Source organism: Sylvia atricapilla, chromosome 11 (genome assembly GCF_009819655.1).
Source record: "Sylvia atricapilla isolate bSylAtr1 chromosome 11, bSylAtr1.pri, whole genome shotgun sequence".
NCBI lineage: Eukaryota > Metazoa > Chordata > Aves > Passeriformes > Sylviidae > Sylvia > Sylvia atricapilla.
The window spans coordinates 5,745,981-5,772,171 of NC_089150.1; the positions used below are offsets into that span (position 1 = coordinate 5,745,981).

Consider the following 26,191-nt stretch of genomic DNA (forward strand, 5'->3'; position numbering starts at 1 on the left):
AGTGGCTCAAAGAGAAGACCCTGCTTCTGGAGCTTTATTTTGTTTCTCTGACAACATCCTCATTCTGGTGTGGTGAACAAAAAATGATAATGTGGGTCAGAAATGAATTGATGTAATGGCTTTTCTCTCAGAGAGAAAGTGTTGAAGTACTTTGTCAATCTGTTCTAACTGAAATAGTTTTTCTACTTTTTAAAGTCGTAGTTTTCCTCTTTCCATTTAGCTTTTGTTAGTGTATCAAACATCAAAATGCCAGAGGCCAGACATTATTGTAGTCTAATTGTGTAGTAACAGGAAGGTTTCTTTGGTTTATGCTTTACATAATGCACAGGCCACTTAGTTAAATGCATTTCAATTTTGCACTCTGGAAGGTAAATTAACTCAACTTGCACATATCCAAGATCTCATCAGAGCTCGAGTAGCTGAGTAGCATTAGCATAATGGCTTGTTCAATCTCCAGAACTTCATTAAGGTGATTCATTTTTCAGTGATCAAAACCTTCTTATGGCAATCAGTATATTTGAAAATATATCTGAAACAAAAAATTAAATGCAAGTGTTTTGGTCATTGAGCAGTACAAACTGGAAAAGTTGGACATAAAGCAAAGCACATAAAATTGGAATGTTTCCTCGTGTCTGGATGTCTGAGAAAATCAAGGATTGCTAACTGAAGCTGTGGCAGGTTTATCACCAGTCTTACAGCACTTAAACTCTCCTCTTCATGATTGAACTCATAAATGGATTGGCCTGTCCAAAACTATTGCTATTCTTGATCTCTGTGACTATTTGGAGGTATAAATTACTCCATTAAAGGCATTGAACCTTCTCTGTTTTATGATGCTAAGTTTATTTTAAATATCTTCTGTAGCTTGCTTGCTTTGCAAATCGCAAAAATATCCATCCATTAAAAACAAACAAACTGTGTTTAAATAACCAAAAGTAAAATCCAGAAGCAAAAAACGTTTGCTCATGCAACTTTATCAGGTAAATTTTATTTTAATTGTGTGGGCTTGTCAGCACTTCAGAAAGTGGAAATTAGTGGTACCAGTCTTCATTTGATGTAGTTGCATTCAGCCATGGTGCACTACTGAGCTGAAAGAATTGTGGTTTATGGTGTGGAATCTATTTCATGTTGGAATGACTGACACTCCATTGATCCACTTAATAATTAACAACATCCTCGTTATCATTCTGGTGGTGTGCTGTCCTTGTACATCTAACATGCACTTTGAAAACTAAGAACCAAGAACATCAGTTTTGCTACTCTGGTTATTGTTGCTCCAAGATTTTGCTGGGTTTGTGTTCTTTATGATGCCTCTGATTAATATTGTGTCTGTCACTCAGGTTTATCTGCACAATTTGCAGCTGAATATGCAACCACGCAAAGTAAAAAGATATGGGAAAACAGGAAACTTCAGCCTACAGGAGGCACAAGATATTATGAAATAAAATAACTAGTGAAGGCAGTTTGGGAATTTTGTTTATTAGACAGGCATTCTGCAGTGGAATATGGGGAGAGGCCAACCTCCCCTGCCAAGTCCTGCTCAAAAATTTGATGTTTTAGGTGCTGTGTGCCACGTTGCAGCTGTCCTTCACTTTGGCTTCTTCAAACAAGAAAAGGTGCTTGTCAGCATTCTTTGAAGATAAAAATAGGGTAAAGTTCTCAAAGCTTGAAACTCAGAGGTTCAGTATGGTTCTTGTGAAATTCTTTCTACAGCCCTGAGGAATACAAGAGAAACAAGAAATTTCCTTTATAGTCTTACAGCATTACATCACTAACGTGGGTCTGTGTGTGTGACAAAAGGGATCAGATCAGGGGATAGGAATTTCTGTCATGAAAATCTGCAGAAAGTCCCTAATTCACAATTTAATGCCACAATTTCACCAACTGTTTTGTGCTTGACAGAGCTGTCTTTACTGCTGCAGGGCCTGTGCTCACCAGTTCTGCTATTGTTGGATTTCCTGTTGATGCAATGGAAAGAGATGAGATTAGATGATTTTTGCTGCTGTCTTCACTTGTCAGGAAGGTGTTAATGCATGTCTTCTTGAAAGGGTTTGCCTTTATCCACTATCAGCAGTTTTGTTACACTTTGCTCATTTCCTCTGTTTCTCTCTATTTTTATTAATATGTATGCTGAATGTTAATTTTCTCAGATGCTTTCAAAACTTAACAACAGCACAAAAGGCAGTCTACTAGGAATTTTTTAATGGAACTAAAGGACTGATTTTTTTTTCCCCTTTCTAAGATAAGAATGGCAGATGTAAGGAAAATTAACATGACATCACTAATATTGACTTCAAAAGAAGCTGTACACAATAAAGAATACAGAATTAAGCCCCAAGGAATTCATTGCCTTCTATGTGCTAAGCAATTTTCAGGTGTAACTTTTGTAGAGAAGGCAATATTTACCGAGTGCCAAGAAATTCAGTCACAATAGTTTTCTGGTTTGTGTTAAAATTCCTTGGTTTTCAGGAGAAGAAAGAAAGACATTATCCTGTTTTGCTGCACAGTATGGTGTTGCTTGGTCTGCTCTCTGAAGAAACTTAATTTGTAAACGAGTTCTTCAATTCCAGTGCAACTATTTAATAGAAAATAAATAAATAATTGGGAGCCAAGTTTTTTTTCTGGAATAGAAGCTCAAGTGGCTGTTTTTGTATTAACTCACAAGTCTTCTGATCTAATTCTCACTTCATTTAGGGCTTGTTTAGCCAGAGAAGGCTTTTCCTTGTTTGCTGTTTCTTTTCCTTGTGCTGTAGCATCAATACCTAAGGAAATAATCCCTGTATCTGCTGTGTGTGCACAGCCACTGCCTGCTCTGTGCATCATTCCAGGGCCATCATTTCCTCCAGCAGAAGCCCTCGAGTCTGGTGCTCTGCTCTTTGTGCTCTGCCTGATGGAGGAGTTATTAAGGGACCCATCATTTCAAACTGGAGGTGGGCAGGGCTGAGAGGGGTTGTGATTGTGCTGGAGGAGGTTGTTGGGCACTGTCATTTGGCTCTTGGAATCAGCAGAGGACTCAGAGGTGGCTGGCGCTGCTGGCAGTCCTGAATTGACGGCGGGAACTTGGCACGCGTTCCTCTTTCTGAATTTTAACAAAAGCAATAGCCACTTAGAGTGTTTCATTACGTTTAGGAATCAGTCAGGTGCAGTGTTCACACTCTGTCACGGAGAAATGCGGTTCAATTGAGTGCAAGGTTTTTATTCACATTTCAAAAAAAAAAAAATAAAATAAAACAAAATATAGCCTCTGCATGTCCTATTTCCATTGCTTATGCATGAGGGAACTCATAAAATTCGGCTTTGGACTGAAGGCGTGCTTTTTATATCAGGCTGGAGAGGTAAACATGTATTTTATAAAGAACAGAAAAGGTTTATTGAAGCATCTTTTCATGAGGTCATTTACCTGTCACCTATTATTCACCATTTTTTAGAATATTGAAAGAGTTCTTGGTCATGTGAGCACCACTCTCCTTCCTACCTCAGCTCCTGAAGTTTTTTCTTCCTGTGGCGTTTTAATTTAAAGGGAGGACTGCATTTTTAGATGCTGTTTTAGATCCTTTATCTGAAAATTCCCCTCTCTAGTACTAGTTGTGAAAACCACTTGAAAGCAATTTACGTTTAGAAAAGATCAAAAATTGACCTTTAGGTTGGTAGTGTCCTTTTTGTGTAGATCATGAAGAATTTGTTGCTGATAATGCTGTCTGCATTTAATCTAAGCTTTTATGCTGGGGAAAATTAAAAGCATCCTTGAATCTGATTTTTCTGAGGATATTTGAAATGTGAATTGAGGTCTTTTTTTGTTAAACCAGGAAGAGCTTTTGTATGAGTATTCTGTACAGAGTGGCCTTCCATATAAAGTTTTATTTGAGAAACTTGGCTCCTTAGCTGATCTTTTTTTTACTGTCATCATGGGGTTGCTTATGTGATTTAATTTCCTCTCTGTTTCTCCCCATCAGGACAGGGAGCAGAATTGCTTCTTTCAGCATTTCTTTGATCCCCGTATTTCTTTCCATTCTGTGCTTCACTGTGAAGTAATAATTTTTCACCTGTGCATAATAAGTTATTTATCAAAAACCCTCATGTACTTAGTGGTTATAACTAGTTATTTTTTAAAGCCACCCAGGTTATCCTTTTCTGCATATGTTGAAAAAAACCCATGTGTTGCTGCAATAACATTCCAGGGAGCTGTACACAGAGAACTTGCTCGCTGGTGAGGAACAGCTCTCCCACAAGTCCTCTTATTTTCTCTGACAGCTTTTATTAAAGTTCCTTAGACTTAAATTATAGCTTTCTGAAACTGTTCTTTCAGGCAAAATAATGCTGTAAGTTATTGACTAATATGATCCTATTCTCAGATGGGTAAGTATTTAGAAAACAATCTTTTAAATTTAATAGAAAACTGGTGGTGGATGAGCTGCATTTGGACCACGTTCAGTGTTACTGAGCATGAGTATTTCTCTGTTCCACTTAATGGATTTTGCCTTGTCAGAAGGATGAAATCGAAGATTAGAGTGAATCTACATTTTCCAGCCACTTCTCAGTGATAGAAAATACCTGTTAATACTCCATTATTTGCAGTCTTCATAGACATCCCTTGAATGCATCAATTCAAAGCCCCACAAAATTTGTCAGTGTCTGTGGTTTTATCCACTTTCTGTCCCTTGTTCAGTTCTGTGTTTTTTCTTGTAGCCCTCTCCTCCCTGTGCCCACTTGCTCATTTCCTCTCAGCTCTTCTCCCACCTTATGAGTTCTGATTGAAAAAATCCTCTTCTCTCTCTTTTTTTTTTTTTTTGGGGGTGCTAAATAGTCTATGTTACCCTATTTAGCATAGTTAGAGCACATATTTAGCAGTTGTGTACTGCTAAAAGCCATTTGTGTGCATACTGGTTTTTGCTTGCTGAAGTGCTTTGCTCAGACACACATTTGCTTGACTTGGCAGTCATAGAAAGTATATGATCTAAAGACAAATACTGATTGCTAAGCATGGTTTAAATGATATTTAAATATTAACAAATAATATTGCAAATATTAGGTGTTTTCCCACATTTGTCCATGTTACAGTGATTTGATTTTTGTAAAAAAAATCCCCAAATATTGTGGTTGTGCAACCAACTTTAAGATTCTCATTTGCTGAATATAATAGAGTAAAAATTATGAAGGCAACAGGTTGTTTGCTGCAGTTAAAGTAATCCTTCGTTGGAGGCTTGGCAATCAATATGTCAGTGACCCAATTTATTTACCTCATCTACTGGGTGAAAAAGATCAGTCATGGAAAATCAGAGGAGCTGGGAAAGGTGTTCCAGGGTTTTATTCACCAAATGTGCTATGCCAGGGAGTTTGTTAGGAAGTCCTGGGGAATTTGCTGTGATACAGCTACAGGGCAAACCAGGGGTAAAGCACCTGTGCATAGTAGTTCCTTCTATGGATATTCTTCATTTCCTCACACGTTGCTTTTGGGGCTTTAGCTTAGTCTGCCTTGGAAGCTGAACTGCACAAGGCACAGCCAAGGTAGAATTAGGATTTCATTTGAGTTTCGCACTCAGTGGCTGTTGGTGCTACAGGACCTTTCCCCTGGATAGGAGCCCTGAAGTTGTGCTGCTTTCTCCTCTGTGTAGGTGAGTTGGTTGGGTTTGAATCTTGTCATCCTTCTTGTGCTCCTTCCCTTTTTGCTTCCCTCCTCACTCTGTGTCTCATGCTGAGAAACTCTTTCCCAGAGGTGGCAGAGAAGTGACAAACTTTTATGTGCAGTAGTATTTAAGCAATTCAACATCCTTGGTACACCCTGCAAGGGCTCTCTGCCTTTGTTTTCCTGCTGCTCTCATCCCACCTCTGCAGCTCAGTGATGTTTTTCCACATAAAGCCCTGGCACCTCTGTGTTTTCTGTGGGAAAACCAAGCAGCTGTGGAACCACACATGCATTTGTTGCTAAGGGCTGCATGTTTTGCATCCTGCATGCCAGAAAAAAACAGGTAGAGAAACTTCCATCTCCTCTAACTGGGAGTTTGGGTTTTATTCTTTTTCAAAGAAAGTTAATAATAGATTTTGTCAAAGCTCACCACTGGGTATTGTTTTGTTTCAAGTTGAACCTTTCTGTTTCCAGTTAACAACAAATTGTGGCTTTTTAAAATATTTTAGATATGGAAATTCTGTGGACTCTCTGTCTCCTGAGGAATTACAGAAATAGTTAATTTGAAATGTATTGTTATGAAAAACAAATTGTTTTGTTTTTCTTATCTGTTCCCTTCATTAGAGAATAACATGCTGAGTGTGAGTCAGTAAATGCAAGCTTGAGACTGCTTACATTAGTTGGATATTTTATAACCATTCTTTGTCACCAAATGTCTTCATATTCAATAGATTTATAGTAATATGAGTAATGGCTTGGGGGCTAACAAATCAAAATCTCATTTCAGATGTTTGACACTAATGTTGAGCTGACTTATTGTTCTCTGTGTTGGATTTCTGATCAAATTTCCAAAATAGCTGCTTGAAAGTAAAACACAAAGTCAAAAATGCTCTGGAAATGGGGTACTGAATTCAACACACAATCTGTGCCACAGAGTGTGGGCATTTGCAAATTTCAGTTGTGTTAACTACACTACTGGATTTTTGTTCATAAAAGAAGAAGGCAACAGAAGTTATAGTTATGATTCAGGAATTTTATCAGGTGGTAAAAAATGCAAAGTTTTACAAGGAGGGTACAAGATGACTGCTGGTATTTATTCCACTCTTGTCACACCGTATTTTATGGTTCTTCAAGGTACTTTTGCAGCTGCAGAACAATAACCAGATGCGTAATTGAGAAGCAGCTGCATGAAATTTTCATTTTTTTATGCATAAAGTCAGAACCATTAGACACACTTTATGTATAAGGTATGAAATACTAAACAACAATGTTTTCTCTGTAGCACTAGCAGCTGTGTAAGGGAGAGAAATCGCTCCTTCTGCACTCTCTAGATGCCCATCAACTTCTAAATATTCAGGGGCTGATTACTGAAAGCAAGTTTCATTCTTCTCTGGTTTTCTTTCTTCTTTTCCTTGTTTGTAACTCTGTGCTGTGTAATGCTGCATCTTCTGTGTGACCAGTCCCAGTGGATAATCCCCTGTATAGGGGTATCAAATACAAAATTGATGCTTATGCCTGTTTTTCATTTAAACTTCTCAGTGGAAGGACTAGTAGCACGATTATGTTGAATGAAATCTAAGAAGGAATGATGGCAGTCCTAAGATAGAATAGTTTATAATTGATTTTGTCATAATTTCCCTGATGTAGTGTCCCCCAAAGGACACAGGGTACAGCAGGAAGATATTGTTGATTATTCATTTGCTATATATAATTTCTTTGGAAAAGTTGGGGGGTTTTTCCATTTCTCAGTTGTTTCTGTTTAATTTATTACACTTTTTGTCTTTATGGACCAGGTGGAAGCTTAGGATGGGCTGGATTGATGAGTATTTACTTGCACATTTACTATAAAAGCACACGGTTTTGAACCAAGTTTTTGAACCGGTTTTGAATGTCTCACAACTGACTTTTCAACTCATGTGGAGCTCAGAGAACAGCCAGCATCCAGCCTCCATACCATGATTCCCATCCCCTATTTCCTCCTCAGCCTCTTCCAGTCAATGAGATAATATTAACTGGTATTTTACAGAGGTTAGGATGACTTGCAAGAGCTTGTTTTATCTTTAGAGATGGGAGTAATTTACAAGTTGAATATATCAGCAATTGAGAAGTATGATCATAAGAGGCTGTGATTTATTTTTTTTTTTCTGGTAGATAATCTCTACCTAAAATGGTAGAGCAGTTTTTGAAGCTAAGGATGTTCTGACATTTTGTTAATCTGCTACTTCATATTTGAGAAAGTGCTGTGAATTTTAAATATGTTTGTCTACATTTCTTCAAATATTTGCGGTTCAAGAAAAGTAAAATATTTCAACACATTTATGAATACAAAATGTGTCTTTGTAACCCTGCTGGATTCAAATGGGAGATATTATCTGTCTCTCTGCATCACAGTATATTTTAAATGATGCTCTAACCCTTGAGAATGTCACCACAAAAAAACATTTAGTGAGAATCATGTTCAGGCTAGTTCCAGAAGTTAGCTATGCTCTTATTTTAAGTGATTTTTGTTTTATTAAGAAAAATCTGAAGTTGACAGTTTTACCTCTGTGTGTTATACTCTCACTGGTCCTACAGTTAAAGTCAGCTTTTCTTCCTTGCATCATTATGAAGGGGAACATTTTTCTTGCGCCTCCCCTGGGCTTAGTTGGACTGCTCACCTGAGTAAGATGAATATGGCTAAACTTCAGGCTATAAATCTTAAATGTATTTATTGTTCTAAATACTTAAGAACAGCCCCAGGGGTTTTGGAGAAAGAGAAGAGAAAGGCAACCAAGAAGAGTTTGCTGTATAAACAGTTAATAATATAAATTCACTGGGAAGATTCGCCACTGCTGCACTGCACTTCCCTCTACTCCCTGCCAAGTCTTTGACCCCTGTGCTCCTCCAGTTGTTCACCTGTAGAGTTCAGTGGCAGTTTTCCTGATCTTGGTGTGTTGTGCTTTGTCCCCACTGAGGATTATTAGTCCTGATGCCACGTCTGCACGTCCAACACCTCCTCTTGTTCTTGTTCCCACAGCGTAATCTTGTATCCAGGTTTTTGGTTTAGCTCACTAGATGTTCTATGTGGCTGATTTTCTTACTGGCCTTTCCACATTTTGCCTTCAGTATAATACAGCTTTTGCTTGGATATTTTGGAATAAAAGTGGAACAAGAGAGACTTGAGGCTCATTATTGCAAATCTGGCTAGCTTAGGAAAAACTATTCCTATGCAATCTTCCCTCCCCCCAATTAAATACAGGCTTATGTCTCATACCATGAAGTAATATGCCATTTAAATATGATGATTAATATATACTATAAATAATTTGCTTATTTTATCTTCTGAGTGACATTCCTGTTTGAAGTGCATGTGCATATAGTATTTATTTAGTTGTTTCTTTGATCCATAAGAAGCCAAGTTAGCTACTTAAAGATGTTTGTATGGAAAAGTTATTTTACAATTTTAAGATGAAAAAATGTCATGTATTTTCATATTTTATGTTGTTGCTTTACAAGATAAGACTCCTGTGTCGTTGAGCTTATGCAGCTTTGTGACTATTTTCACAGTTTTGATTTATGGGTTCCAATTTATGGCTGGGTTTTACATTGAATTTCTCATGTCCTGTGAATAGTGAGATGTCTGGACTTCCACAGACTGGACTAAGCATTCCTTCAGAAATCTCTCTGCTGATGAAGAAACAAAATAAGCCAGTCAAATTAAATACTAGAGAAAGACTTGTAAGGGCCAAGGTTCAGGGGTAATTGAACACGAGTTGCATATCACTGAAGATGTCTCTGTGTCAGGATTTTCAGTTGTGCAGAAAGGATGCAATTAGTGCAGTTAACAGCAGGTAGGACAACATTAATTATATGTTCTTTTGTCTCAATGAATTTTTTTAGCTATTTAGAGCCTACTTCTTTACTACTATTAAGTACATTATACTGAAAGAGACTTTCTGAGAGTAAACTGTGACTACAATTTATACACGTGTGATTTATACTGCCTTAGACACCAGTTCTGAACTTGACCTTGAAGTGAGAAGTTTGGAATGTAAGAAATGGCAGAAGCATGAACAAAACATCATGCAAAAGTGTTGCCTTTAAAGAAAGATTGCCCTATTGTATATCTGACACTTCAGTAAAATCTGGAGCTCTTTTCAGCAGCCCAGAGAGAAGGAGTAATCTACTGTAGGTTTATTTTCAGCTGTTACCTCATCTGATTTGTAAACCAGGCAGACATGATTATACGACTCTGCAGAAGCTGAGAAGTGGCCTTTCTGATGTGGTAAAGCAGCTTGCTGACCATAAGTTAATGAAATATTAACCAGTGCTAAACATTTGGCAGGATGACACAAGAGCATCTGCTTTTGAGGATTCATAGGAGGGTCACTGGGAGGGTGCTTAGGTCACATACCTTTCCTTTCCATGGCAGAGTGGTTGAACCTACACACTCAGGGTTATAAAGCTGGCGTGCAGATGTGATCTGCTGCTGCTGACACATCTGATCCATGGTCCTGCTTGTCTGAAGCTGAGAAGGTGCTGAACAGCACGAATGAAGGATGTGACCATTTGGGATGTCCTTACTCACCTGTTGTGTCAGTCCCTTTATAGGTTCAACACAGGTTCAAGGCACTTAAATCAGCTGCACATTCTCCTCCTTTGCAAAAGGTGTTTATTTCTTTGTGAAGTTGGTGTTTATTCGAGTTTTACATCTTTACCCAGCAAAGTTACCATTTGTATGTGAGTAATTGAGAAAGCTCCAAATTCCGGTGTTTGATACGACTTCTCACTTATTGTGGTGTTTAGAGTGTGCAATTTCATTAAAATATGTAGAGTTCAATTTCTAAGCATAATATCTGTCTTCAAAATCCCCACAGAGCTCAACTTGCAGGAAGCCTAAATGAAACAGCTTTGCTGGTTTCCACATCACGTTGAGATACATCCTTTCCTGCAAATACTGATTACCAAACCAAAGGCTAATGCCTCTTTCTTGCTTTTATATTCATTTTTCTAGGCTAATTTAATGTTACAAAACCTGTAAAACATGAAATTTAATGTATATAGTTATATTTTTCTGCTGAGGTGGTGATTGGAGCTTGAGGGACAAAAGCCAAGCTGTCAGAAACTTCAGAAAAGTCACAACTAGGGGAGTAGCATGTTTGTGTTCCCTCAAAGTGCTGGTATGTGAGAAAGGCCTGTAGGCTTCTAATTAAGCAGGGCAGTGCTATCAATAATTGAGCCTTGTGCCATGTGGATGTAGGTACTGCTCTCTGTCTTTAACTGCAAAGTTCTTTATTGAATACTAGAAATTGCTTTTCTTATGTAGCCTCCCTGTTCTTCCCAAGTTCTAAAAGCTGATCATATATCTTAAGGAGAACCACAAATTGCATTCCTTGGGTTTCAGTTTAGTGGTTGGCATCACTGCAGCCTGTTGGGTCGTAATTACACAGGATTTGCTGTGCTGTCCAGCAGACTGCTCTGAACAGGGTCCTGTGTGACAAGCTAGGTGCTGAATTGATCCAAATGAAATGCTTGGGCAAAGCTCACACACAAAAAAAAAAAAAAAAAAAAAAAAGATTAAAAAGACTGGAGTAGTCAAGGGAAACCTGCAGTTGGCATGAGGTTCTTGTGCTTCTCAGAGGGTATTTTTGTGTCCTTCAACCTGTGAGGTTCAAGAGCAGGTCAGCAGCTTGTGAGCTCAAATTTCTTCAAGGACTTAATAAAAATTTGTGCAAATAACTCAGGAAATTTGTGGTCCAGGAGTACCAGTAATACCTTCAGGTGTCAGGGAATGTTGGTTTCTGCCAATATCAACACGCTTTCTGCAATAAAAATTGTGACAACAAAAAAAATCAAAGGAATTAATTAGTGAATTCAATAATTTTGGTCTCACAGTGGGTTACAATGTGTCTCTGGTATCTAATTCCCTACTACTCACTATATATACAGTAAAGTGAGGGGAGCAGTGGGAAGAAAAAGCCCATTTTAAAAAAGTGAGATAAAAGGAGCCAAAACAAATATATTTCTTCCAACAAAGAACAGCCCTAGATCCAAATGAAACTGTCCACCTTTGGACCCAGATGTGCAGTGGAAGGATGAGCATAACACCAGTAAAAAAAGAGGTAGCAATTAGGAAATAGTTGTGTAACAATTTTAACTACATTATTATAGAGGGTTTTCTTTTTCCCCACATATAAGCATTTATTCTCATTCTTATAACAAGTAAGTCTGGAATAAAATAAAAAAAATAAAATTAAAAAAAACAACTACATTGTTGATCTCTTGGGTATATTTGCAATATAGTCTTGGCTTTATATGTGTCTAAATATGTAAATTGTTCTTTCTCTTTGCCCATAAACAAGGTTTTGAGTGTAACATTGCTCGTGGCTTAGGTTTATGCAGACATCTAACAAGTGTGACCTGCTTCCCTGAAGCTCAGCTTCTGTACCTCTAGAAGGCTCCTGAGGTGTGTTTCTCTGCAGGAGGCCAGTATTTGGATTTTTAAACACCTTCCTCCTGTTATTAATCCAGAGTCAGAACACTGAGACCATTCCCCACTTGGAAATATTTTTTTACAAGAACAAAAAGACAGTTTCTTTTGTATATAAAGAAAGAAATAGGCTTATGTGCAGGAGTGAAGGATCTTAAATAAAACATTGTCCTTTTTCTACCTTAGTTCAAGTGGGAAAATCAATTTTTGGTTTCTCAACTGCAAAGAAAGATCAAAAGGAAAAACTGACAATCCAAACAAAGGGCAGGGTGATGTGGGCTGCTTGCACTCCTGTTCCCTGGTGTGCTTCATACAGGCACTTTTCCGAGGAGAATATATTTACAGAAGAATCAAGGGTATCTTCTTTTTTTTTTTTTTTAATCTTCTAATAAACAATGTTGTGTCTAAAAGTGACCTGAGTATAAAAGTAAAAACCCTCTGCTTTATATTACAGTTTCTGGAGTTCTTTGGTGCTAATTTAGGCAACAGTTCTCCGATGTGTCAGGTTCCTCATTGCATAATGCTTATGTTTTAAAGAATTGTCATTGATTTTACTTATTTTACTTCACTAGAACTGGCCAAAGCCAGTACTTTTTTTTTTTTTTTGAATCATGATATTTTTGGTTTTGCTTAAATGCCAACCAGATGCATATTTAAATCTTCATATGAAAACTGATTTCAGTCAGTGTGGAGAGAAACTTTATGGAGATTGGGATTTCTGCTTTGTATTGATTCCTGTTTATATCTTTAATAAATAAAACATGATTTATTGTTATAAGCTCATATTTACAAGAGGAGGAGATTAAAGTGTCAGTTGGAAAAACAGAAAGGAGGAGTGTGAAAACTCTTTAAAACACACAAATGAAAAGCACCCCAAACTTAAAAACAGCTTGAAGTGCTTTTATGAAGTGTATTAATTATCTTTTGCATATATGTAAAAAGTTGAAAATCATTATAAAAGTATTTGATTTTAATGTATTTTCGCTTCTTTGAGAGAATTATTGTGTAGACATCAATTTTGTATTAATTGTTAATTCAATGGATATTACAAGTTCAAAATAAACAGGCTGCATCTGACTCAAGACACACCTTTGCAGGAAAGCATTTTTGTCTGCATGTTGTATCAGTGTGTTGGGTCTTTACCCATGCAGGCAGAATGCATTTACATCTGGGACTCTGTGTTTGGCGTGCCTTGCCATGGTAGGGATGCAAATAACTATGTACAGAATGTTCATTTCAAATACAGATGGTCCCAAGTTTCAAAAGCAGCGACTGTGGCTGGCAGCTCGGGGACTTTGGTGAGTGCTTCCAGGGAAAGGCACTCTGCACCGTAGCACTTGAAAAACAGAAGCTGTAGACCATGCCTCCAGATGATGGGCACAAATGACCAGTGATTTATAAAGTTTAAGCCTATGATTTATTTTTTTTTCTCCTTGAACACTGATTAGCTCCAAGACCTCCCCGTTCCCATCAGCTATGTCCAAGGAAAGTTTTGAAAGCAAATCCATTGATTTAAGGCCTTACATTTGTGTGCCTGGGTAATAGCATTGTAAGGCTGATGTCAATATTACATAATCAATGAAAATAGGTCTGTATGTTTGATCTGTGTAGGTTTTGAGGCACTTCAAACTGCTTGCAGCTTGTTTATTGTGCAGTTAAATCTTAATTTGTGATGACAAAGTGCTCGGAATTAGGTGAGTGATAAGAAGCCATGTCGGAAAATTATTGATAGTAATGAAATGAGCCTGATTTTTTAACTCTGCTCATTTACAAGATTTTTCTTTGTCTTTTCATTAATTAATTGTGTAACAGGAGAGTTCCTGGGAGATGTTGGCAGAAAACTGGCAGCTCCACCTGCTCAGTCTGCAGTGCCATGGAAGTGTCATTGTGGTGCTTTATCACTTCACTTCTTTGACAGGAGAGCAGAGGTTGGCTGTAGCTCTCTGCTGAAAGTAATGCCCTCTCCATTTTCACTTTTATTTGTTGTCCTGCTTCTTCTTTCATTAGTCTGGGGCAGCTGAGAGCTTTATGAGAACCTTCATTGCACAGAGCACACGTGGCTGAATGGGTTGGCCAAGGTCAGAGCCTGGGATGTCTTGTTCTCTCCATCAACACCTCTCCTGCATTGCTGCCTGGAGCATCTCCAGAGCTGCCCTGGACAGAGCTGTGGAACAACCCACTCCTGGGGGAAATTATTTGATTTCACACCAACGTTCCTGTTCATCCCTGATACTCCTCTCGTGCTGCCAGGTCTCGTGTCCCCCTGCAGTTTTCCAGGGCTACAAGCACAGTGACAGTGCTTGGATTGGGGACAGTGGATGGGGGACGTCTGTGCCTTGTTTTGTCTTTTGGCTTGGCCCTGGAGGGTTCCACACAGGCTGCCCATTTTACTCAGGCCATTGTTCTGTAACATGCTGGTTGTTTTTTTTTTTAATCTTTTTTCTTCCTAATGCTTCCCATGCTGAAAACTCAGGATGTTGTTTCCATTTCAACCTCTCTACAGGCTGCAAGTGAGCAGGACCTACCCTCAGTTTAGTCCTTTAAGAAATGCAGACTTGCTTCTGCAGAAATCAGCCGAGGTAATGTCAGAAAAGCACTTCTGTGTTAGTCAACTGAAAGAAAAGACATGATTGTGGATCTTCAGTTTCAGATCAGTGGTAATAAAGTAGAAGAAAATTATTATGTGCATTATCAGATTTCATTTCTCATATATCCACAATACTTGGCTTTAAAACTCTAGTCCAGAGGCTTTGCATCTGATTTACTTTGAAGTAAAATCTATTAATATCACAACAGTGACTTTTGTGATGAATTTGAAAAGGTCTTTCCTTGTGAAACAAAGAAATTTGTACATACAAAGAAAAAAGAAATAGACTGTGATAAGAAAGTGCACAAGAAGAAAATAAGGAATGGTTTAGATTGATTCATGTAGCTTTGTTTAGGACATGTGCTAGACATAATCTGTCTTAGGGGAAAAAATAGGAAAATTATGAGTGTGGCTGATAATTACTGCAATATCCTTGTCACTCTGGGATAAATGAGCACCAAGATGGACAACTTTACCAGCACTGTTCTGTAAAGGTTAAATGCTGCTTTTCAGTACTTGTTAAGAGTTAAAACATCGATAAGGATAATAATGTCCCTTTAACCTCCTATTAGTTAACATTTAGATTTTCTAAGGAAGAAGCACTTTTTATTTTTACTGTGGAACTTTTAAAACTCAGCCACTGGGATTTTCTTGTTCTTTTTTACTTGGGACTGTGCTAGCAACCAAAAAGTGTTACAGATCCTGGCTTTGCCCTGTAAGTATATGTGTATATATATATATGTATGTATGAATGTACGTCAAAAACTCTGCCTGTCAGCTTGACTTGCAGTGGACAGCAGTAAAAGCAGTTATCCCTGGTGCTTTTAAGGAAATTTCTCCCATTACAGATGTTTTAGTAGAAAAACCATTCCGATGATGCAGGTAGTTTTTTATTTCCATTTTACAGTAAGAGTCTTTAAGGGTTTATGTAACTTCAGGTACTCAGATGGGACTCTCAGACCAAATTGCTCTCCACAATCAGCACATACACAAGATGTAATAAAGGGCAGAGGAGAAGAAGGTGGCTGTTCTGAAGTCGTTCAGAGGAGCAGCTTGCAATGATTTGGAGTAGGCTGGTTTTTCAGCTGCTGTGTTGGGTACTGGGAATTCTTAGTCCCTGCAAAACAACAAGGTAATTTACATTACTGGGAGCCTCTAATGAGCTGACAGGTTCCCAGTCCAGTCTCCAACCCATGGATTTCATTTCTCTGACTGGCAGAGCTCTGCCAGGTGCTTCTGGCTGGGCAGGAACCATCCTGTTAGCAAATCCATGCAGTGGGTAAAGGTGAAGAGTCAGAGTCACAACACAACTTGTGCTACACAGTTCATACAAGCTGGTGTTGTGAAGTTCCATTTCTAGAAGAAAAATCTTAATTGTGATCTTTGAAGCATGCACTGTGATTAATTGTAACCTCCAGTGGCTGGCAAGGACCAGAAGTGTGTGAATGGGAAAAAGGCTGAGGAAGTGTTTGGAGCATCTTAGACATATGCAGACATTCCAAAGCATAATTTCCTTTATTTCTTTCCAACCATATGTATTTTTATGGGCTTTTTTTTTAGTCCCTAAAAATCAGAAAATAACTTTTAATTGTTGTTTATGAAGCACCATATGGCTGTCTGTAATTTTGGCTTCTCATGGAATGAGGAAAATGAAATTAATAGGAAATCACACTCAGAGATCTATTATTAAGTTAATGGAGCTAACAGCTTGTCCAGTGTCCTCATGCAGATCATGTTGTAGCTGCATATATAATAAAAAAGCAAATCCTTATATAACCACTGAGAAAATGAAGTGGCAGAGAGAGGCTGAGCCAAGAAGCTGCATGTGTTGGCACTGGGCATGTTCATGAATGGCTCAGCTAACAAGCTACTGGTGAAAATCAAGGATACAACATGTATTTTGACAGTTGCTTTACCGTGTTTTTGAAATAATTAATATTTTCTCCTAGGTGGTTTATGAATTAAAAGCTCATCTCAAGATAAAAGTCTCTTGTCCCATTTTTTTTTTTTTTATTTTCATCTTTCAAGCAGAAACCTCTCTGGTCCACCCAACTAAGTTGTTCAAAGTTCTGTGCTTTTTTTTGTGGTTTAGCGTTCAATAAGTAATGGAAACACTTTAAATCTATTTTTTTTTTCTCTCTTAACCTGTCCTGGCAGTGAGTTTTCGTAGCTGAAACGGTAAAGTTTGCATTATCTTGTTTCCACCAAACATTCAAAATTGAAGACTTTTAATACAATGGTGTGCAAAAAGAATACATCACAAGAAGAATGTCTGTAAAAATTACCAAGCTATGAAAAGCACAGCAGGACTTTTTTTCTCCCCTTATCTGGAACATTCCCTAAAGTGCCTTTCTTCAGCATTTTTGAAAAGTGTCTGCAGATGATGTGATACTAAGAAAAATATCACAGAATAAAAAAGAAATCTAGAAAAAATAGCCAAAAGAAATGTTTTTGTTTTTTTTTTTTCATAGAAGGCTAATTAATATTGGCAGTGATGCAGTGTTAGGGATGTGTTCTGAATGAGTTTATGTTGAATGTCTTGACTGTATGTGTGAGAGGGAATTGTATGGGTTGGGTAATTTTATAAAGCTGTAAAAAGAGCATTGTTCAGGTAATAAAGATTTGAAACTATGTTCTAAACAAAAATTTTTTGGCAATGAATCTAAATTAACCAGTGTATCATTGATCAGTGAGATGGCCTTTTAATGGAATAATTAAGTCTGAAATACTGAATTAGATATTAAAGATTCCCATAATAGGTCTTCTCTTAACCTTTTTCCATTATTAGATTATTTTGGCAATTGCTTCTATTTCACATATATGATGAATAAACAAAAGCAAGAGGAGGATAGTAGTGCATCCCTTATTACTTGGGCTCAGTGATTATTGGTGTTATCTGACATTAAGTTCTAAACTCAGGTGCTCACCACAACTAAAACTTCATCTGTCTACAGCAGTTAATATTTACCAATTGCCAGAGGACTAAAATACTTCTTTTAATGCTGCTTAATGTAGTAGGATATTTTAATATGGTTAAAAGCTAGATACCATGAAATCTAACAACAGGAATCCTTAGAAGGTTTTTAAGCAGGAAAATATCTCTAGCAGTAAATATGGTGCCTGTTTGGGTTGCAGTGTTTCTGTGTTTTAAATAGATAATTCTCAATTCATTTTTGTATTCCATTCTCTCCTGCATTCCTTACACCTTCATGTGGTGAGGTTTATCTGTCTGTTTCATACTTGGATAGCTCTGTTTTCTAGATCTGGAGCTCTGGAAATAAATGAGCTTTTACCCAGAGTCTTTACTTAGTTAAACTCCACTTGACAAGATGGAAACCTTAGGAGCAACTCTGTTCCTTCTCCTTGGATTTTCTTTTCACTCTAGGTAAAATTGATTGCTATTCCAGATGGCCAGAGCCATACTTGTTCATCATTTTAGTCCTGCTTTTATCTGCAAAAGAACTTGAATGTCATATTTGTGCAAACCCTCACCCCAGTGTCTCAGTTGCTGGATTTTCCTTCTCCAGCTGGCTTTTACCTGATGTCAGGTGTCTGTTAGAGGCTGTGCTGGAAAAAGATTCTTTCTTTAAATTGACATAGTGTTTATTTTATTTTGTGGAGTCTGATTTTATTCTTCAAATAGAAAATACTTCAGTAAATGAGGCTACATCTCAGTGGTCAATACTGAGATCTTAAAAATGTCCTCTTTTCAGTATGTGATTCCTGTCTGTAAGCAGTGAAAAAGGTTGGGAAGGTAATGGTGGTGATCATTGGTTGTGGGAAGGAGGAAGTCAAGTATTCTTGGTTAGTTTTGGCAGGGAAAAGTTAGTTTTGTTGCAAGCCAGTGTCTTGCTTCAAAATCAGGGCAAGGAATCAAGGGCATATGTAGAATAACCACTCCAAAGTAATACTTTTCAACTTTCTGTCTTTAGCACCACTGAGGCAGACATAAGTTCTTCAATGTGATCATTTTCCCATCCAGATGTTTCCCTGATAATGACCAGTCTAGCATGATTCTCTTCAGAGGCTCAATAAATTACTTCAGCAATACATTGAAAACTTTGTACTTAATTCCACTGAGTAACTTGGATAATGAATCATGCTACTGGAGGACATTTCAATCCTACTGGGCTTGGCTCAGATCAAAATACTGCCAGATTTGCTATTCTTTTGTATGTTTCTAGTTTTGGATGTGGATTGATTTATTTATGGTCTAAACTGCACAATGTGTACTATCTAATGCAGCCCTACACAATGAAACAAAAGCTAAGGGATACAAGGCTAAGAGCTAGAGCAGAATTGTATAACAAGAGCTGTCTCTGGGAGAGAAATGTTAATTTTTTTAAAAATGTAAATTTTCAGCTGAGAGCTGCTCAGTATTTTCATTGCTTTGGGTAAAAATGCAAACTGTAGATGAGGTTTAGGTTTGGAGCTTCATTAAGAAGTTCTTCATGAAATGTGTCAAAGCCCCACTGAGGGAAATATTTATGCAGGCACCCAAATGCCAAGCTGCCATCAGAGTGTGCTTAGAATTAAGCAGATAAGTGTCTGTTTGATGAAAGCATCTGTATTGTGTCACTGTAAATTGTTGGAAAGAAGAGAAATTACTTCTGTGGTGGTGAGTAAAGAAGTGAGAGGCCTTGAAGTGGGGCAGTGCATGCACATGGGTGTCGCCCTGATTTTTCAGCTTTCTAATGTTTTTACATTCTTGTACTGGAGTTCTCACACTTGTAACATAAACAAAGTAGATTGTTCTCCCATTCCTCTCTGTGATAGACTTCTGGCTTGACCAGTGGGGTCAAAGGGGTGTTAACCTTGTCCCCCAGTCGCTGGTCAAAGTCCTATTTAAACCCTGAACCCAAAAATAAGGTCCTTCTTTTCTCATCTCACATCCTGATGGGTGAGCGTGATTTCTTTCGTGTCCACTAGTAACACTAGTTCACTTTGTCCCAGCTTTTACAAGGCAGCGAGAGATGATGAAAGCCTTTGAAGGAATTTGGTCTTGGCCTTGCAGAAATTTGCTTTAAAGCTGATGCACGCTGAGATTTCTCCCTTTGAGCCTGTGGCCTGTTCCTTGCTCTTTCAAAGGCTCTTGGTTGCCCAGCCTCCACTCCCAAAATGCACAACTGTCTAAGAATGCTTTTGGTTTTTTATCTGACACATTATTTAATGACTTAAGGTATTTATATGCAGACTACAAATATTATGTGTTATTTTGCTCTTTGAAAGATGTCTTCTGCAGAAAAACATTTTATGTTCTCTTGCTTCCTATGAGATGTTAATGTAACAAAAATGTCTTTTAAATTGTATGTAGATGTAGGGATGGTGGTAGTGACTACATCTCACAGTTACTGTCTCTTTCTAGAAACATTCCAGCTTGGTTTTGACTGGAAGATCTGCCAAGGAAATGTGTCCTGTGCATTTTGGGAATGTGTGATGTCCTCCACGTTTCTTTAAGTATTTTAATGCTTATTTTTAAGGATCCTGCTGGGCATGGCAGACCTGTATGGAACGACTGTGCTTGGTGAAGGGTTAATTGTGAGGTCTCTACTTGAACAGGGTTCACCTGTCACTTTATGGATTTGTTAACACTTCTTAAGTAATGGTGGTAACATTACAGTTGTCTTTACTCTCTGCATATTGTCATATATGACAGAGAGAAAGTTTAGATTTTGTATCAGGAAAAACATTCCTTATCATCAGGGAACAATGGTTCCTTGGGGTGATGCCTTGGGAAGACTGACCAGACACAGAGACTGGACAGAGACAGAGAATAAAGTAGGTATTTATTGCAAGGTCCTTAGGATTCACCATGGACAGGACAAAGCCTGACCAGGGCTACACCCAAGGTGGACTTAGAATGGTCACAAAAAGCCCAGCCAGTCACAAGGTCTAAAATGTTATAAGTTTTGGTCCATATGAATATTGGGGTTTAATTGTCCAATTCCAGCTCCAGGCTGTGAGGTCCCATCCTTCTTGTTCCTCCCTCCAGCCCACCCTTGTTTGTGCCTTTGGCCTGAAAGTTGTCCTTGGTGTGCAGCAGGACAAGGATTTGTTTTGTCTCCTTACACTGTGAAAAGTGACTGAGACTTAATATGAGGCTCAGAACTGCACCCTGGGCAGCACAGAATCTGAAATACATGAAAGCTCAAACTTAAGGCATCAGGGGAAGCTGTGGCTGCCCCATCCCTGGAAGTGTCCAAGGCCAGGTTGGACAGGGCTTGGAGCAGCCTGGGACAGTGGAAGGTGTCCCTGCCCATGGGAGGGCTTGGAATGAGATGGGCTTTAACGTCCCTTCCAAGCCAAACCATTTATGATTCTACAATTGATATTAACTTGTTTTTTTAGCATGTGACCTCCCTTAGGTTCCTTGCTTAGGTTTTTTATTTCATGCCCCATTTTTGAGACTATCTCCAACTACAGCAACTCCTTTATGATTAAAAGTGAAGTGTGAAAAAAACTAATATATGTGCCTCGGTTTTTATGTATTCTACACAACATACATTTATTTTTTTTTTCAAAATCATCTCTGCAGTTCAATAATGGATAAAAGAATTAGAATCAGTCAGAGAAGGCTTTGTGTCTTTTGTGCCTTACATATAATCAGAAAGAATGAAATTTTGAACACGTTCCAGGAAAGCAGGTGTGTGTATTGTTGCAGCAAGGGGCGAGAACAGTGTTTGTTCCTAATGGCTGCTTGACTTCAACACTACAGATTGCATAAAGCCTGTTCCCTGAACTGTATTGAAACAAATTGTGTTATGGTATGCAGTCAAGAATTTAGGGCACAGTTGATCTGCCTGAGTCTACTAACTTTAAAATATATTTTACTTGGGGGGGAAGTGGGGGGGGTGTCAAGAAGGTTTGCATGTTGTTTTGGCAGGGAAAACTTGTAATAATTTTTTTTTTGGGGGGGGGAGGGTTTGGGGGTTTTTTTGGGGGGTTTTTTGTGGTTTAGGGAAATGGGAAGGATAGAGAGAAATGGCTTGGTAAGAATCTGTTAAAACTGACAAATTTTTGAATGACCAGTTTAGAAATCAAGTCTGGTGATTTATAGATGTATTTTATACTTATAAGGAAAGCAGGTCTACTGAAGCATATGATTTTGCATCCCCAGTCCAATCCCTTTTGTATTTCTCAGTCATTAACAGAATATCCTGAGAGGCTTCTGTGGTGGTATTGTCAGGTCATAGAGATTGTGACTAGTACAGAAAGAAAGTCTTCTTTGCTTGCTTTATGCAGCCTCTTAAAGTGAAATCACTTGAGGAGGAGAAAAATAATATTGGTTTGGGCATAAAATAAAGAATATTTTTAAGTCTAAATGTAGCAAGAATGGACCTGTTGGTTATAATGATAGAAGAACCCTGGATCCCTTTGCATGGATTTTTTTCTATTTTTGTCTGGTATTTACTATTTATATGCTTCAGGATGCCAGGGAGACTCTGCAGATTACAGAAATTGCCTTTCTCTGTTTTGCCCATAGAATGGATGCTCCTTTAGAGCTGGCAGAAAGAGATTTTTCTCTCTTGTCAGTGAACTTCAGTGCTCTTCCACAAAAGGACAAACTTGTTTCTTTCCTGATTGAGTTTTTAAACCACGTCTGCTCTCAGGTTTGTAAGCAGATGTGAAAACAGCCATTTTTCTAAGCCCTTTGTCTGTTACAGATGAAATTTATGTAAAAAATAATGAGAAGTTCCGTTGAAAAAAGAAGCTGTTAAAGGCTGAAAAATATCAGAAATAAGATATCCCATGGAGTTTTAAACAAGCACATACAATGAACAGTTTCAAGATGAGAACTGTTTCTTTTGGATCCCTGCCTTAATGTGCATATTTTTCCATGCATTATAGTGGTGCTGCTGGATCTAGTGAGGCTCCGTTTGCTGTATAAGTAATTTATCAGGTTTAACTTAAATGTAGGATGTGTGAATACTTGATTACTTTTACTCTGGGAAGGTTTAAGACTGCAGTATTGAGAGTGAGCTTGAGCTTAGCTGATTTTATCTAGCCCTAAAATTTTTATCACTGGTGAAGTGTGTAGTAATGGCTATGAAAGCAATTAATAATAGTAGTGACAGAATCAAGAGACTGGCTAATTTATCATTATAGATTTTAATGAGGCTTATAATCTAGCAATAAATATACAATATATTCAAAAGTATGGAATTATAAAAAGGATGATTTATTTAACTTTAATTCTAAACTAGTCTGCAAACTAAAGGTTCTGGAAAGTAAGCTTGTAAGAACATAATTCTTCTTGGTCTTATGGAGCAGAAGGGTGAAAATAACAGAGGAAGAGAGTTTAAATTAAAATTAAAGGGGGGGGGAAATCATTGTTTATCTTCATTCAGAAGGTCTTTAAGCACAACAATAGTTTTGTAGATGTGGGAGGTATCTTGTGGACAGCTTCTTTTTCATCTCAATCTGCTCACTTGGCAGAGTGGGAATGCTGCATCCCTGCAGTTCTCAGAAGATGGGCAGCAGTGGAAGTGGCAGCAATACTTGGGAAAAGCTGTCTCAAATTTCAGACCAAGTTGGTGTAAAGAAACGCAAATGTGAAAAGTTATTGTCACAGCTTTAAGATTCAGTTTAACTACAGTTTTTCTATTATTTTATTATGCTTGTTATGGTCTTCCTTATTGCTTTTATTCTTCTCCCTTCTTTCCTTGCTGGAGTAATCTACAGAATGTCTCTGGTCTGGAGTGTTGCTGAAAGGTAGTAAAAGCCTGACAGGGTCATGCCTGAGCAGTGTAAGAGGGTGGCTGAAATTTGGGAAATTAATTACAGCCCATCATGCCCAAAGGGAAGTTGGAAACTCAGGTGGTAGGGGTGGCATTGATAAGAAAGAAGCTACAGTAACAAAACAGGACAGATAAGACCCCAAAAAAGTTGATGTCCCTACTGTTGGATCAGCTAGATGTGAGTAGTAAAACTTAAAATCAATCCAAACTGGACCCTTTTAAAGCTTGTAAGGGGAACCCTTGGTTTTGGAGGAAAGGCTCTGAGCTGCAGAGATGCAGTTTGGGAGAGATTATTTATAACCCTTACAGGACACTTGAGCTTTTGTGGGTTTGCATCAACACTAGTGAGGAAACAAGTAGGATTGTCATGTAGGTGTTCTGGGGTTTGTTGGTGTCTTTATAGTTCTTGTGTTATCCAAAATAAGGAATAATTGCTGTCAGAAAGTGTCTGTAATGTCTGCCTTGTTTTCCTCCAATCTCATGCTATGAAAGCAAAACTATTAAGCAGAATGGGGGAAAACCCCTTGCTTTGGGAAAGGAAGCACTGAATTTACTTCTGCTTCTAGGAAAACAGTGTTAAGCTTAAGTGCTTGGGAGGTGGAATTGGTTATCCAGTGAGATTCCTGGCCAGTCCTTCACTGACTGTGAGCTCAGAGCTGCACCCCTGGGCAGTACAGAATCTGAAATACATGAAGGGTAAAACTTAAGGCTTCGGGCTAAGGGGGGTTCCTCCTGTGTATCCTGGCATCCCAGCTGCCTTCATGGACACGGCTCCTGGGCGTTTATATACTCAGTGTGTGGTCAGTGATGAGACAGGGCTTCTGTAAAACCTGGATTAGGCATGTCCTGACTTTGTTTTCATTGTGCAGCTCCCGTGACAGTGGGTTGCTCTCATCTACTCTGCAATGTGTGCTGAGCCCATTCCCAGATAGACCAGGGCATGTTCCAGGGACACTTTGCTGCTGCTGCAGTTCTTACATTGGAGCCAGGGGTTTGCAGTGGACCCTTCTGTGCTCAGCTGCCTTACCCTGGGGTAAAACACACTGATGTCATAGTGGGATGGTGCATTTTTAAAGGAGGTGCAGACAGTAATTAATTTACACAGAGCCCCTGCAGATAGAGAGGCCAGACCACTGAAAGTTCCACGGTGAGACAAATTTGATTAGGAATTCATGTGAGACCTCCTCCCTTTGTCCCAAGCTCTAATTCTTTAGTGTGGGAGGTCTTGTCAAAGCAGTCCTGAGTTCTCTCTGGTAGAAAGCCTTTTGTTCATAAACAGAGGAGTGTGTGAGACCTGTTCCTGTGCAGGAGTACATCGTGTGTTCTTTAGAGCAGTTTATTTTTGATAAGCTACGGCACATTTTATATGTAATTGTTAACATGCCTAATTTGCAGCCACACAGTCGTATCAATAATAATGGAAAGTTGTTCACAGGTAATAAATTAGCATAGCATATCACCAGCAGAACTCTGTATATTGTTTCACGATCAAGAATTCAGTAGTTAAATATACACAGCAGTGGGCTGAGAACAAGCTGTTCATTTTTGCTGCAAGCAGTACCAGTGGACCAGAGTAATCATAGCTCCCAAAAGCAGGACTGATTTTATTGATTTTAAATAGGCTTTCATTATAGCACTGAGCTTATTCCAATTGCAAGGAATATCACTGCTGTTTGTATTCACAGTGCTGACTGAGGCAAGGAGAGGTTTTGTTGGATGCAGTGTAGAGGCTGTTTGTCCCTCAGTGTTCTATTCTGCGCTGCTGAAACATCTGAATTCATTACAGAAAAATAAGCTTTTCTCTTTTCAAATAAGAAAAATTAAGGCTTTTTTTCCTATGGTTAGAGTAAAGTTTATTGGAAACATGGAGCCAGACACAGTTGTGAAATTTTGAATTCTGCGTATTCTTCTGAGGAGTAAAGGTCTTGCTTATTTATTGGCATGTGATTAGGGACCAGCTGTATTTTGGTTCCATTTTTTTTTTAAAGGATTCTTTAGAAATCATAGAATCACTTGGCTTGGAAGTGATCCCTAAGATCACCAAATCCAGCCATTTAATCAAATCCTTCCAGGTCCAGCACTTGAACCTATCTCTTAACACCACACCTGCCCCTCTCTCTTTTTTCCATAGATTAATGTAAAAAAAAGGCAAATACAAGAGCTGCTCAGTCTGAGATATTAATGTATTCAGGTTATAATTAGTTAAGAACACATGCTGTTACCAGCAATGCGTCATTATTCTGCACGGAGCAGTTTGCAGCTATTTGTTGCTAAATTAGTGACACTTAAAAGCTGTCGGGGTTTTTTGTATTGTTTCTAATGATAAAGAAAACTATAAATCTGTGACTAAAAACCCACATATGTGCACTTAAGAAGCAGGCTGGTTTGTTATTTGGTTTTCTTCGGAGTTTTTGTGTTTGTTTTTTGTGTTTTAATTTACACAGGACTGGTCAGTCAGTGGCCATACACTGAAGGTAGTCGAAGCCTTAATGCTGTTGAAAATGCTGTACTGTACTTTAGGGTGGTGTAAAGACATGTTGTTTCTGATGGGTTTTCTTCAAATCCTTTATGTGTAACTGCACAGTCCTGCTTAAACATTTTTTCCAGTGTTTCTAGAACAGTTTGGAAGAGTATTAATAGAAATTAGTTACACCTTTCTGGTTTTAATGGGTTTAATACTGACTTCAGGTACCTTTTTTTTACTTTTTTTTTTTTTTTTTTCTTTAAACGTGCAGGTAAAGTTGAATTACTTCAAATATTCTAGCTAATCCAAC

General features: G+C 38.2%; 1 protein-coding gene across 1 annotated transcript in view; it reads left to right on the plus strand.

Annotated features, from left to right (window-relative positions):
* Positions 1-26,191, plus strand: part of SUCLG2 (succinate-CoA ligase GDP-forming subunit beta) — a 114,930-nt gene that overhangs the window by 22,054 nt on the left and 66,685 nt on the right. The gene's annotated exons all lie outside the window — the stretch shown is intronic.